General features: G+C 41.3%; 1 protein-coding gene across 3 annotated transcripts in view; it reads left to right on the top strand.

The window, feature by feature from the left end:
- The window catches only part of LOC124555217 (tRNA:m(4)X modification enzyme TRM13 homolog), a 158,502-nt gene that overhangs the window by 34,764 nt on the left and 107,831 nt on the right, over positions 1 to 15,907 (top strand). For 2 of the 3 annotated variants that reach the window (XM_047129068.1, XM_047129069.1), the window contains one exon: positions 10,751 to 10,850. The exons of the other annotated variant lie outside the window; for it this stretch is intronic. The gene's annotated coding sequence lies outside the window, so the exon portion shown is untranslated. The remainder of the gene's footprint in view (positions 1 to 10,750; positions 10,851 to 15,907) is intronic. 3 annotated transcript variants of the gene reach the window in all.

Raw genomic sequence — 15,907 nt, 5'->3', positions numbered from 1 at the left:
TCCCATGGCTGGGTAGCCATAGGCCATGCCTGGTAGGCTTGGGTGCTACAGTTTGGTACAACAGATAATCCTGACATATTTCAGGTCCTCACAAAACACTGGCAAAGTGGCCAGTACATGTACTGTTGGACAAGATTCTTCATTCTGAATACGCCCCAGTGAGACTGATGCAAGATTGTAATATATATTGAGTGCCAGTCCTCTGAAACACTACTTAACACTAGCAATCGTCCTGATTTTGATGCGGAGTTGATAGCCACCTATCTTGCTCTTGAGTGCATCTGCTCCTGGACTGGTGAGTCCTCCCTCATCAGTAGCTACGCGCTGATACTTTCCAAGTGTTACCCATGCCACCCCTTGGTCCTGACTATCCTGGATTCCCTCTTTACCCTCAAACAATGTGGAATCTTTGTGGCCTTTGTTTGGACTTGAGGTCATGTTGGGGTCCTGGGGAATGAACACTCTGACAGGCTGGCCAAATTGGCTACTGGCGAGCTGCCTCTTGAGATCGGTATTCCGACACTGGACCTTTGATCAGTATTATGCCATCAAGTTCTAAGAATTTGGAACACGGAATGGCATACTTTGACTTTGCCGAACAAACTACAAGTGATGAAGGAGATTGCGAATTTGTGGAGGTCCTCCATGTGGGCCTCTCATAAGGACTCCATCACCCTTTGCTGACTCCATATTGGCCATACTTGGCTGGCACATGGTCATCTCCTCCATTGTGAGGATCCTCCCCAGTGTTGTTGTGGTGCCCACTTGACAGCGGTTCACATTTTGTTGGACTGTCCTAACTTTGCTGTCCTATGGTGGACTCTTAATCCTCCTGACTCACTGCCACTGGTGTCAGCAGAAAATACTTCAGCAGCTGACATGGTTTTAAGGTTGATTCCTGAAGTTTTTTTTGTCACTTTCTTTCTGAAGGTGCCTCAGTCTTGTTGGCCCATTTGGGGGTTGTCAGGATAGCTTGTTGCCTCCTCTGACCCAATTGGGCAATAGCTATATGGGATTGGTGGTCTGTCCCAGCCATCCTACCTGTTCTTTAGCTTCTCTTCTCTTTCTTGCATGTTCTGTCTGACTTGGTGTTCTGCCTGTGTTTTCCTTTGCTTCTCTCACCATGTCCATGTCACTAGTCTTTACTGGGGTGCCTTTGGTAGGTGGGGGAGGGGGGGGCATATGTTCCCCATTGCAGTTTCTGCCCTTAAGGGCCTCCAGCTGTTCTCTGGACAGAGCTCCTTGCCTACCTTTCTTTCTTTACCCCTTTTCTTCTTCCTTGTTCCTTTATCTGGGCCTTTTTGACCTTCAATAGACCAGGAGGTTTTCTTGCCTTGGGTGTCATGCACTAGGTTCTTCTTTTATGCATAGTGTTGTTGCCCTGCCTGTTCCATGTAGGAGGAATTGATGACCTTGTAGTTTCATTCCTTTAATCATTAAACCAACCAACCAAACAACAGTCACAGTAAAGCCTAACTTAAAATGTTTGCATTTATTGCTAATTTGTATTAACTGGAAAAACTGTCTTAGGTGTGGATCTTCATATGGCAGCTGTGACATCCTTGGAAGTGATGGGAAATTCTGTGACCAACTGCTCTGATTATTAATCAGTGTGGGAAAGCAGTGGTTTGCGTATCAAATTTCTCATCCAGTCCCACGGGGAATCTTGACAGTGTGTCAGCATTCAGTTGGTGAGATGAAAAAAGATGATAATGAATGGAATATTAGTATTTTGATAAGAAAAGAGCACAGTATTGTAACATCTAAGATGTCCATTCAGGCAACTTTGACTTAGGACCAAATATGGACAACAATGGCATATGAAGTGTATGTAACCAAATTAAATTCATTGCCATACATGAAAATGTGGAACTTATGAAAAATTATTGTCAATACTTCCTTCTCGATCTGTGAATATTATTCTTTACTGTGGTGAGCATTTTAGAGGTGGATGTGATAGGCCATTTCAAACCATTTTTATATGATGGAACAGTCCCGATACCATATGGTGACATATCCATGGCTAACATAAGCAGTAAATGAGCTGATACCAGGTTAGGCATTGAGCAATTGGGAGACATTGCTTCAGCTTAAGGACAATCCATGGACCACTAGAAAGGGATTCCTTTTCTCCAGAGTAGAGTCAAAAGATGGCATATTTTCACAATTGTAGGGATACATAGGGCATAGTACGTAACCTTGCCTCTAAAAACCTGTGGTGTCACCGCCAGACACCACACTTGCTAGGTGGTAGCCTTTAAATCGGCCACGGTCCGTTAGTATACGTTGGACCCGTGTGTCGCCACTATCAGTGATTGCAGACCGAGCGCCACCACACGGCAGGTCTAGAGAGACTCCCTAGCACTCGCCCAGTTGTACAGCCGACTTTGCTAGCGTGGTTCACTGGCAAATTACACTCTCATTTGCCGAGACGATAGTTAGCATAGCCTTCAGCTACGTCATTTGCTACGACCTAGCAAGGCGCCATTACCAGTTACTATTGATGCTGTAAAACATGTACCGTCAAGAGCGATGTTTACCAATTATGGATTAAAGTTAAGTATTCCAGCAGCTACGTACTATTTTTGTTAGTCTCATTTACTTGTCCTGTTCCAGACCTCACGCCAGCCTGCATGAGCTTAACGCGTGCCTTTCGGTTTCCTCCTAGTGGATTGGCTGTCTTGCCAGTCGACAAGAAAACCTATAAATCCTTTGTGTTATTTGGTACTGGAATAAAGTAAATGGGTGCCACATTCTCTGACATTGGTTGAAGTCTTTCCTGGCTGAGGATATACCGTATATGCTTAAAAGTAGGCTGAAAGAAAGAGCATTTTGACGAGTAATACTTTAACCTGGCTTTCAAAAGGGCTGAAAATACTTGTTGCAGATTCAACAAATACTCCTCCTGAGTTTTTCCTGTCACTACATAACACCCTGGCAATTGACACATTGTGGAATGTTTATAGTAGTCAAATGTTTATAGTAATTCTAGAAATTTCTGAAAGATCTCTACTGCACTAGCATGCCGAAAGGTAAACTATTATATTAATAGAGGCTATAAGGAGTATTTAATACCAGAATGGCTTTAAAAGCATGTACTGTGTTTTTGAAGTCCCCCCCCCCCCCCTCCCCCCAAAGGCATATTGCACCATTTCCATGTGTTAAGTGAGAGATGAAGGAAGCATAACATGAAGACATAAGCTGTTCCTTACTGACAAAGAGTTTTCATCTGCATAGTAAGTAAATTACCAGCTATAATTTAGTGCACAGCTGCACTTTGTGTGCATCCAACTTCAGTTGTAGGTCCAAATCTGTCCGTAGTACTCTGACAGATTCACACTCAATTACATGGTCTAGTGAAATTAATGTAATGTCTGTGTGCAATAACCACTCACTGATGGCAGGTGACAGCCCTAGCAGTGGAGGGTATATAAAGCATGTGGGGGGATGTAAAGAACAGTGCAGTCATTGTCATTGTCCATTAACGAAGTGATTAATCTGATGTCCAAAAGGGTATGATCATTAGCTTTTGGGCCATCAATGATAGGGGTGAACGACAGCTACAGAGATGTGTATAGGCGAATAGATGTGCAACTGTTGGACAGTGAACCACCCAAATTAACCATGGGACTACCAACAGTGTCTCCTCAGTGACTGTTCAGTGAATGTTTATGCATGTGGGTCTTTTCGTCACGCACTTGGTTCATACACACATACTGACTGCTGTTCAACAGCAACGAAGACTGGAATTTGCATGCCGGTACCACAATTCTCATCTAATATGAATGGCAACAGGTGGCTTTTCCAGACGAATCGCATTTTATGCTCCATTGGACAGATGGCCGTGCATGTGTACAGTGTGAAGTGTTTAAAAGCAAGTAGCCTGCAACAATTTTTGGAATAGCCTAGGCTGGAGGGCATTCCCTGGATGATCTCGTCATTCTGGAAGGCACAGTGGATCAGCGCAACTATCCATCTATCCTTGGGGACCATGTCCACCCCTATATGCTGTTTCCTTGGCATGATGACATCTATCAGCAGGCCAGTGCAACAGGTCACACAGCTAGCAGTGTATGTGAGTGGTTCGGAAGAGCACCAGGATGAGTTTACCATACTCCCCTGGCCAACAAACTCCCCAGATTTAAACCCAATTGAGAGTCTGTGGGACCACCTCGATTAGGCTGTTTTATCCATGCATCCACAATTGAGAATCCTATTGCAGCTGGCCATGGCACTGGAGTCAGTGTGGCTCCACATCCTGTTGGTACCCTCCAGAACCTCATCGACTCTGTTCCTGCATGTTCCATGGTGATCTGCACTGCAAAAGTTGGGTTTTCAGCTTTTGACATGGGATTATGTTAATTTGACTGGGCAATGTACTTTTTCACTGTTTATGAAGAAAAGAGGATATAGTTTCTGTGTTGTTGAAGGAAATCATATTCGCCATTGACTGTAGAAAGTATTTATTTCACAATTGCAGTTTTGACCTTTGGACCATTATCATGTGCTATTGCAAAAGGTTTTGCTTCATCACATCAGACTTTAAAATCATTTGGAATATATACATGTCATCATCCAAACTAACCTTTTCACTGTCGAAATTGGCTGCCATCCTTTATTGTGAACATCAAACGAGTTCGAAGCTCAGTGCATTGTGAAATGATGTAAATTAGCTGAACTGTTACCAGAGGTAACATCTCTCACGTAAATTGCTATTTGTTCAAAGAGATATTGACAGTCAGTGGTGAATATGATGTCATTTAAAAAGTTCTACATGGCTGTGAACCCTGGCCATGAGAAGTTAATCAGTTTCAGTTTTGTTTCTGTGTACCACTGCCCTGATTTACCAACCATCGTCAGTGTTTTCCTTTTCACTTTGTGTACCTAGTATTAATAGCTATTTATGATTTACTTTGTTAGTTACATGCTAAACTATAGTTCATTTCTGTGGAAGGCTTAGTGGTGTGACTGATGTCATTTACACAACAGAAGCACTGCAGTGTGTAGACAGTTTACAGCCATTTACTAATGTTTAGTGGAGATGGAAATGAAGAATACCAAAATACATGGTTCTTGCTATCAAATTCAATTTGGAGATAACAGTTGAAAATATATGGCTTCCATTGTGGTTGTACTGTGTGCTTTTGACTTTAATATCAAATAAATTTACAGTGACTTTTAAAGACCGTCTGGTGACATTTAAAATCATTCCAAAGTACAGAACTTGTTATTATTATTATTTCTTTCTTGTCTCAGACGTTATGTCTGGTTAAAAATGGAAGGTGACGCAGACCTTGATCAAGCGTGACTCCCTTTTAACTGTACGGTATATGTTACATTGCATTTATGAACTTTCGGGTAATTGAACAAGTGTCAATAATTACATATTTCTGTAGTTGTATATATAAGTTTGGATGTAGCTGTATTGCATTGGTGTACTGGTGGATATTGTGTGGTATGACTCCTGTAGTTGATAGTATAATTGGTATAATGTCAACTTTATCCTGATGCCACATGTCCTTGACTTCCTCAGCCAGTTGGATGTATTTTTCAATTTTTTCTCCTGTTTTCTTTTGTATATTTGTTGTATTGGGTATGGATATTTCGATTAGTTGTGTTAATTTCTTCTTTTTATTGGTGAGTATGATGTCAGGTTTGTTATGTGGTGTTGTTTTATCTGTTATAATGGTTCTGTTCCAGTATAATTTGTATTCATCATTCTCCAGTACATTTTGTGGTGCATACTTGTATGTGGGAACATGTTGTTTTATAAGTTTATGTTGTAAGGCAAGCTGTTGATGTATTATTTTTGCTACATTGTCATGTCTTCTGGGGTATTCTGTATTTGCTAGTATTGTACATCCGCTTGTGATGTGATCTACTGTTTCTATTTGTTGTTTGCAAAGTCTGCATTTATCTGTTGTGGTATTGGGATCTTTAATAATATGCTTGCTGTAATATCTGGTGTTTATTGTTTGATCCTGTATTGCAATCATGAATCCTTCCGTCTCACTGTATATATTGCCTTTTCTTAGCCATGTGTTGGATGCATCTTGATCGATGTGTGGCTATGTTAGATGATACGGGTGCTTGCCATGTAGTGTTTTCTTTTTCCAATTTACTTTCTTCGTATCTGTTGATGTTATGTGATCTAAAGGGTTGTAGAAGTGGTTATGAAATTGCAGTGGTGTAGCCGATGTATTTATATGAGTGATTGCTTTGTGTATTTTGCTAGTTTCTGCTCGTTCTATAAAGAATTTTCTTAAATTGTCTACCTGTCCATAATGTAGGTTTTTTATGTCGATAAATCCCCTTCCTCCTTCCTTTCTGCTTAATGTGAATCTTTCAGTTGCTGAATGTATGTGATGTATTCTATATTTGTGGCATTGTGATCGTGTAAGTGTATTGAGTGCTTCTAGGTCTGTGTTACTCCATTTCACTACTCCAAATGAGTAGGTCAATGTTGGTATAGCATAAGTATTTATAGCTTTTGTCTTGTTTCTTGCTGTCAATTCTGTTTTCAGTATTTTTGTTAGTCTTTGTCTATATTTTTCTTTTAGTTCTTCTTTAATATTTGTATTATCTATTCCTATTTTTTGTCTGTATCCTAGATATTTATAGGCATCTGTTTTTTCCATCGCTTCTATGCAGTCGCTGTGGTTATCCAATATGTAATCTTCGTGTTTAGTGTGTTTTCCCTTGACTATGCTATTTTTCTTACATTTGTCTGTTCCAAATGCCATATTTATATCATTGCTGAATACTTCTGTTATCTTTAGTAATTGGTTGAGTTGTTGATTTGTTGCTGCCAGTAGTTTTAGATCATCCATGTATAGCAAATGTGTGATTTTGTGTGGGTGTGTTCCAGTAATATTGTATCCATAATTTGTATTATTTAGCATGTTGGATAGTGGGTTCAGAGCAAGGCAGAACCAGAAAGGAAGTAATGAGTCTCCTTGATATATTCCACGCTTAATCTGTATTGGCTGTGATGTGACATTATTTGAATTTGTTTGGATATTAAGTGTGGTTTTCCAATTTTTCATTACTATGTTTAGGAACTGTATCAATTTAGGATCTATTTTGTATATTTCCAATATTTGTAGTAGCCATGAGTGGGGTACACTATCAAAAGCTTTTTGGTAATCAATGTATGCGTAGTGCAGCGACCTTTGTTTAGTTTTATCTTGATATGTCACCTCTGCATCTATTATCAGTTGCTCTTTACATCCTTGTGCTCCTTTGCAACAGCCTTTTTGTTCTTCATTTATAATTTTGTTCTGTGTTGTATGTGTCATTAATTTCTGTGTAATGACTGAAGTTAATATTTTGTATATTGTTGGTAGGCATGTTATGGGGCGATATTTAGCTGGGTTTGCTGTGTCTGCTTGATCTTTAGGTTTCAGATAAGTTATTCCATGTGTAAGTGTATCAGGGAATGTGTATGGGTGTGCAATGTAACTGTTAAATAATTTAGTTAGATGTGAATGTGTTGAAGTGAACATCTTTAGCCAGAAATTTGCTATTTTATCTTTTCCAGGGGCTTTTCAATTGTGAGTAGAATTAATTGCTTGGGTGACTTCATGTTGCAAAATTATCACTTCAGGCATTTGTGGTATCATCTTGTATGTATCTGTTTCTGCTTGTATCCACCGTGCATGCCTGTTATGTTGTACCGGGTTTGACCATATGTTGCTCCAGAAGTGTTCCATGTCTGTTATGTTTGGTGGATTGTCTATTTTAATGTGTGTGTTATCTATTGTCTGGTAAAATTTCTTTTGGTTTGTGTTGAATGTTTGGTTTTGTTTCCTTCTATTTTCACTTTTTTTGTATCTTCTAAGTCGTTTGGCCAATGCTTGTAATTTCTGCTTCTTTTCATCTAATTGCTCTATCACTTCTTGTTGTGAGATTTTACCTAATCTTTTTCGTTTTTTTTCTGACATTTCATTTCTTATAAATTGTGTTAGCTGTCCGATGTCTTTTCTCAGTTTTTCTATTCTGATCTGTAGCCTGTGTTGCCATGCTGGTTTTGAGGGTTTCTTCTGTGTGTTGGTTGGTTCTGATCTCTGCCTAGCGTGTATATTTAGTGTAGTGAGTGCTCCTATATAAACCAGTAGTTGTAACTCTTCCATAGTTGTGTTTTCATTTATTTTGTTGTGTATGATTGTGTTGATAGTTTTTATTGTTGTTTCGACTTGTGGGTTATTTGGTGGTCTATGCAAGAATGGTCCAATGTCTGTATTTGTGTCTTTGTATTCTATATATGTCAGCTGAAATTTCTCTTCTATATCTAACATGTGTGTCACTTCGTGTTCTATTTTTGCGTGTTCTGGTGGCTGTCTTAAGATTTTGTTTTCCTCTGACTGTTTAATTGATGCGTGTTGTTCTTTGTTTGTTTGCTCTGGGATGTTTGAGTCCATTACTGTATTTTCTTCTTCTTCTGATTGCACATTATTTTGTTCCAGTATTTGTTGTACTTGTTGTTTGATGTTTTCTAATTCTGACTGGGGTATCCTGTTAATTTTGATTATTACACGGATCTGATCAGCTAGTCGTTGTTCTGTTAAAAATTTTAATTTTGGGTATCTGGTAATAAATGTTGTGTATACTTGTGATCTGTATCCAGTTGTGCTGGCTCCTAGGTTTGTTGCTTGGTAATAACAGAACATGAGGTGTCGATTAACTTCATCTGACCGTCTCATCCTCTGTCTTTGTTTTCCTTCTAGGGTGGTTGCAGGAAGCATATCCTGCAAAACACCTCTATTAGGATTTGGATCATTTTCCAGTTGGCTAGCAGTGTCGTTACCATTGTGGACGGGCATAGGGTTCAATCGTCGTCCCCGACCATGACGGCGCTTGTCCGAGGCTTCTTTAGTTCTGTCCTGAACCAACTAATCACACTAAAAGGGGGGTTAGCCCTATTAGTGGTTTGTTCTTTTCGTCGCCTTTTACAACTGGCAGAACATACCGGAGGCCTATTCTTTTCCCGGGCCTCCACGGGAATTATTATTATTATTATTATTGTCATTAGGATTATTATTAGTATCATCAATCAGATGTAGACAATTTACTGGAGTGAGCAAAGCTGATGAACAGTGTAGCACTAAATTTTTACATTATGAACTAATTTGTGTAGAGTGTGTGTAGTATGTGGAGTGATGAGTGTTGAGAAGTGAATGAACAGGGTACCAATACTTTTTTACATAATAAAATAACTTCTTTGGAAGAATGTTTACACAAAACAGTATTGTGCACTAGGGATAACTCAGATGAGTTTCACTGTTTTAAACTGACTTTCCTGGCATTCAGAAGCTGGAGGCTCAATCCATTCCAGCCATCTTCATTTAGGTCATGGCCTCCATAAGTAGCTTCAGGTGAATGTGGGGATGGTTCCTATGATAAACCTACAGTCAACTATCTATCACATACTTGTTAGACTGGACCTTTAAGTGTGAAATTGCATGTGTGTGTATGGCTTATGTTTTAATTCTTAAACTGCAATGTCATGGGGGACATGCTGGTGCTGCTGCCGCTTTAAACAAACTGGATAAGTTACAAATTCTTTGATCTACGTGTACATACATACTCCAGAAACCATCATATGGTGTGTGGTAGAGGGTACTCTGTATCACTACTAGCCCTATCCTTTCCTGTTCAACGCACAAATAGAATGAGGGAGAAATGACTGTTTATATGCCTCCCTATGAGCTCTAATTTTTAGTATCTTATCTTCATATTCCTTATGCGAAATATATGTTGGTGGGAGTAGGATTGTTTTGCAGTCAGCTTAAATTCTGTATCTCCAAATTTTCTCAATATTGTTCCATGAAAAGAACATCGCCTTCCAACAAGGGATCCTCATTTGAGTTCCCAGCGCATTTCCATAACCCTTGCGTGTTGTTTGAACCTACTGGTGACAAGCCTAGCAGCACGACTTTGAATTGCTTCGATGTCTTCCTTTAATCTCTCATGGTGTGGATCCCAAACACCTGAGCAGTACTCAAGAATAGGTCATACTAGTCTTCCCTATGGGTGAACTACACTTTCCTAAAATTCTCCCAGTAAACAGAAGTTGACCATTTACCTTTCCTACCACAATCCTCAGATGCTCTTTCCATTCCACATTGCTTTGCAACATTACACCCCAGTATTTAAACGATGTGACTGTGTGAAGCGGGACACTACTAATGCTGTTTCTGAACATTATGAGTTTGTTTTTATACTCATCCACATTAACTTACATTTTTCTACATTTAGAGCTAGCTGCCATTCATTACACCCACCAGAAATTTTTTCTGTCATCTTGTATCATCATACAGTCATTCAAAAATGACATCTTCCCATAAACCATTGCATCATCATTAAACAATTGCAGATTGCTCCCCACCTTGTCTGCTAGATCATTTATGTATATGGAAAATAATAGTGGTCCTATCACACTTCCCTAGGTCTTTCCAGATGACACCCTTGTCTCTGATGAACATGCACCATTGCGGACAACATATACTGGTTTCCATTACTTTAAGTGTTTGATTGCTGAATTTGGCAGTTGTGGATGATGACCATGACCTACTTTGAAATGAGACTTTCTGTAATGTGTACAAAATGTACTTCTTTGTGTTTAGTTGTGAATCCATGTAGAAAAGTTACCACACAACTATTATCAAATAACTGTCTGAGATCTCTTCTTTGTTGTTTGACGATATTCAGATTTTTTACCTTTGCTGATTAGGAATTATGTGTATTACAGGTTGACCAAGTTGTGGGTGCAGCACATTAGCATCAGTGGCTGATATAAAGGAAAAGAACACAGTGGACTTGGGGAAACACAGGATTAAAATTATCACAAGGTAGGAATTAACTACTTTTTTGTAATGTTGCCCTGAGCTGTGGTGCATGAAATATGGTGTTAGGTGTAGTAATCAGCATCGCTGTGTGGCATGCTGCTGGTCTTCAGTTCAACCCCCAGTGCACAGCAATTGTTTGTTATTTAGTATTTTTCATTTCTGGAAGGTTCTTGAAATATGTTTGAAATGCTTGTACATTCTGGAATATTTGTTGTTTGTATAAATACCAGCATTTCAGAATATTCAATGTTTGTAGAAATACCTCCACTGTCCATCCAGAAATTCGGTTCTGCTGTGACTGAATGTTGGTGTTCTTAATCAACATGCTTTCAGTGCCAAATGTTGTATTTCAGTGATGACTCAGCTTTCGTATCTGGACTTCAGTGTGGTTATGGTGTAACGTTCTTTGGTATAAACACCAGGTACTTCAGAACACCTATATCACTGTGGCTCCAATTAGGCAATGTAAGAGCTGTTGCATTCGTGGGCAGGAATTAGAATAGAAACAGCACATCATTCCCATGGGGTCTATATATTCATGAGACCAATAGATTCCAAGCCAGCTGTAAGTTAGCTGTACATCAGGCATCAATCAGAGTTATCCAGAGATACTGGTCAAGACTTGACAAAATGGCTGAAAGAATTTGATCGAGACAAAGAAACAGAAAGAAACTCAAATGCTGGTATAAATTCCAGGCCAAACTGAAGAAAACCTTTGGTGAAAAACAACAGCAAGTCTGCTTAGCAGAAGAACCATTAAAGAATAGGGCCCAACATCATGCTGAAACAACAGTCATTCTTACAGAAGGTTTTGGCCATTTGTTACATTGCTAATCTGAATATGACAAGAGCCGACAAGATCTTACATTTTAATAAAAGAGTCACAGAAGACATGAACCAAACTGTTTTGGTAAAGAATCTCACAGCAACAGAAGAATTCATCAAGTGGTGCCAGTACATTGAAGGCATGCAACAGAAAGAAATCAGACAAAAGAGGTATGTTCGACTCGTGGTCTCTATGCCAGGTATGGATGACCACCGTGACCTCACTTCTCTCATACACCAAGTTGTAAGAGAAGAGATACAGCATTTTATGGCAGCCAGAACTGTCGAACTGAATACCCAAGATATAGTGCTCATGAACATTGACCTTGTGTGTAAGGAGGTAACAGGGAATGTTGAAGAATGTTGGCACTGATCTTCACCATCAGTTGAATGCAGCATGAATAATGGACTTACCAACTCGGATGTAAATTTTTTTTTTATTTAATCGTACGGCTATCCCTTCCCCCCCCCCCCCCCCCCCCCCCCCCAGGTCTGGTAGGCTGTTCGCTGGGTGCCTGTCTTTCAAGTTGATGCCACTTCGGCGACCTGCAGTCAATGAGGATGATAGGATGATGATGAGGACAGCACAATACCCAGTCCGTGGGTGGAGAAAATTCCCCAACCCAGCCGGGATTCGAACCCGGGCCCAGAGGATTGACAATCCGTCACGCTGACCATGGATGTACATTACCACCACCAAATGACAACCCAGCATGTAACCAATGCAGGTACAACCAACCCCTTTGCCACGTAAAAACTCTGGCAGAAGAACAGGCATTTGGGAACGGAGGACAACACACCAATCTAGTTACACTGTGAATACATTGTGTGTTACAGCAGAGAAAGAAGATAACTGTTCAATGACTATTATGCCAAGAGATGTCAACCATCAACAACAGTCCTGTTCACACCAGTCAGCTGCAGATGATTATAGCTAAACTGTGGACCAAAGAACATCACTTCACCATGGACAAAGTCACTCCCCAACATGCCATAGCTGTTCCTTGTTGCTGTGCAGAGTTAACAGCTGCTTGCTGAATCACCAAATTCAGGGAAACTAAGCCAGGTGACCATCAGTGGAGGTAAGGCTGCCACACATGAAAATCCTCCATGTACAACAATTACCGAGATGACAGTAAATCTCATTGACTGCCATACAGTCTAGATGTTAGTCAACTCAGGGGCTTTTTTTAATAATGTCATATACGTATTGCCATCAGCTAAAGAAGACAGCTTCGTGATATGAGAGTGATTGTGCTGAAGATTGGAAATGAGAAATACATTCAGCCAACAAGAGCAAGTATTGCAAGACTAACTACCAACCACAGAACACAGCCCTTCAAATTCGTCATTTTAAGAGACTGTAGCTATGATGTAATTCTTGGATGGGATTCTTGCAGCTGTCATAAGCAGTGAGAGACTGTGAAAAGTTGATAAAGACATTCCAGCAAGCACACATAACCAAGACTGCTCTGGGTGGTTGTTGCCGTTAAAAAGATTGTAATGTCTTGTTCATCACTAAGACAATTCCAGTCTTCATTTGAGAGACTCAGTTAGGTTGTGAAGCTTTTGTCAATCACAAAAAGCTACCTAGCTCACGAAAGAAATTTATGTGAGTATAGTAAGTGGTCAAGTAGAACTATTATGAGCAACCATAACTCATCCCTAAAGGTATGTGCATAGGAACAGCCGAACCAGAATGGGAAGGGCTGTTTAGTGTCAACAACGAAGAACCATGCTGCACCTCCACTACAGAAAATGCAGGAGAGGATGCTACTACTGAACTGCCAGTAGGATCTGGCCTCACCAAGAACAATGTTGGCAAGTGATAGCCATCCTGCTTTAATTTTTGGATGCTCTGAAATCAGAAGTGAAGATAAGACATACTAAGAGGCACATGGTGGAACACCATATCGACAACCGTATCGACACAGGACTATACACCAATTAACCAGCATTCATATATATGAAGGACATGGAGAGAGGTTATTGGCAAATCAAGGTTGACAAAGCTGACTGGGAAAAGATGGGAAAACACTACCTTCATAACTGCTGACAGCCTCTATGAGTTTAAAATTATGCCGTTTGCACTATATAATGCTCCAGCCACCTTTGAACATATGATAGGTAACCTGCTTCAGCACGATGGGTGATGTGCCTTTGCTACAGACACTGTTGTTTCTGAGTATCTATTGCATGTCATAATCCTGCTGAGGTGCTCGATTGGCGGCAACTGTGAACCCTGCTTCATTTTCTGATGGCGGCCCCTCCCGCAACCCACTCCTGGCTGTCCCAGCATTACGCACCTGGCACAGCTGTGTGGGTCTGCCTCTACAGGAGTACTGTGGCTTGGACACCGGCAAAATAGAGATGGGGCCCCTCCACGCCCGCACCAATGTGGTGACCAAACCAAAAGTTCTACTGTCACCTCCGTAAACATGTTAGTTATCTAGTAAGTGGATCACCGGATGCTGGGCTGTGATGTTATCCGTGCGTCTAGGTAAGACTACTCATTAACACGGTCCATCAGGTGATAGATAGTGGACGAAACGCAAGTGAGGGTAGCGATTTGAAGAGCAGAGGGAAAAAAGTGCCAAGGTTCGTGCCGTGGGAAAAAAACCTCTGTGACAGTGGGATGGGTAGTAAGAACAGTAGTGGCTTACTAGCTGCGATAGTTCATGCAAGGTTGGATTTGTTAGTATGGGTATCATGCATCATTACTGTGGCAAGCGATGGTGATGTATCCCAGTTGCTGCAGCCGCTACATTCCTGGAACAATCAAGATCGTTATACAGTAGTGGGAGATCGCCATAGCTCATCTCACTGTGTGGGGGATGTGTGGAGCTTGTCTGCATGCAGTGTATGGTATGGCTTCCCTGCGTGGTGCCAGTTACTCGGCACTGTATTCCAGCTGGATATCCAGTAATGGCATCTGATTAACAGGGGCTCACCTGTACCGTTATGTTTGCGTATGCTTGGCCATAGATGTTAGGTCCTTACAAGTATGTCTTTTGGTCTTTTATGTTTCCATCTATGGTTGTGGTCGTAGTTCCCCAGATACAGAATAAACGGGTTCTGCAAATGTCTGGAGTTTCTGTATAGTCTTGTGGTGAGTTTGTGGATTACCTCCGTGAGAGTCTCAAGTCGGTATTCCCGGTGAAGGTCCGCGATGCGTGTGTATCATGGAGCATTGCTTATGATTTTGAGTGCTTTGTTTTGTATGAGCTGCAGACGGTGCAGGCGTGTAGGCGCAGCGTATCCCCAGACAGGAGCTGTGTACGTCATCGGGGGTCGGATAAGTGTCATGTACATGGACCTCGACACCCTTCTGTTCAGTGTGCTACACCTGTTGAGCATAGGGTAGAGCTGTTTGACCCTCGCGCTAGCTCGGTTGGTCATGTGTTGTATGTGGTCCCCCCAGAGTAATTTCCGGTCCAGCCAGACGCCGAAGTATTTAACTTTCTCACGGAAATGTAATGGGCGTGCATGTAGAGTTATTGGTCTGCAGTATCGGTGTTTGCGCAATTGCTTCAGTCTTCTAGTGAACAGAACGGCTTCGCACTTGTCGATGTTTACTCTAACACGCCATTTCTCCAACCAAGGCTCAGCCACTCTGAGTGCAGTCTGTAGGCGTGACGTAATGTTTGATGGTTTCCAATCTTGCGCGAGGATGGCTGTGTCATCCGCGTAGATTGCCATCGTTGTGCTGTGTGTGGCTGTCGTGTTGAGTGTTTTCCCTGCACGTCAGTGTTGAAACTCCTGTCTGTGAGGTATGAGTGTATTAGACGCACCAGCCTGTCGGGGAATCCCGCGTTGCTGAGTTTGCGAATGAGGCCATTGTGCCATAGACGGTCGAAAGCCTTTTTGATGTCCAGGAACACTGCCCCTGTAGCTTTGTTTATGTTGAAGCCATGTGTTATATGTTCAACAACCCGTAAGAGTTGTTGTGTTGTGGAGTGGTGATTCCTGAAGCCGAATTGCTCCGGTCTCAGGATGTCATTTGTTATGCAGTGCGTAGTGATGCGTTTGAGAATCACCTTCTCAACAATCTTACTGAGGGAGCTCAGAAGGCTGATGGGTCAGTAATTTTGCTCTTTCCCCGGCTTCCTGAACATCAGGACCTTGGCCGTTTTCCAAAAGGCGGGGAAGTGTTGGTGTTTTAGTATGGCATTCGTTATGTGTGTTAGGTAAAGTGCTGCCACCACAGCCAGTTCTGGTCTGGAGCACAGGTGGCA

This window comes from Schistocerca americana, chromosome X (assembly GCF_021461395.2).
Source record: "Schistocerca americana isolate TAMUIC-IGC-003095 chromosome X, iqSchAmer2.1, whole genome shotgun sequence".
Classification (NCBI taxonomy): Eukaryota; Metazoa; Arthropoda; class Insecta; order Orthoptera; family Acrididae; genus Schistocerca; species Schistocerca americana.
The sequence above is the reverse complement of the archived record's forward strand: the minus strand, read 5'-3'. Positions and strand labels throughout refer to the sequence as shown.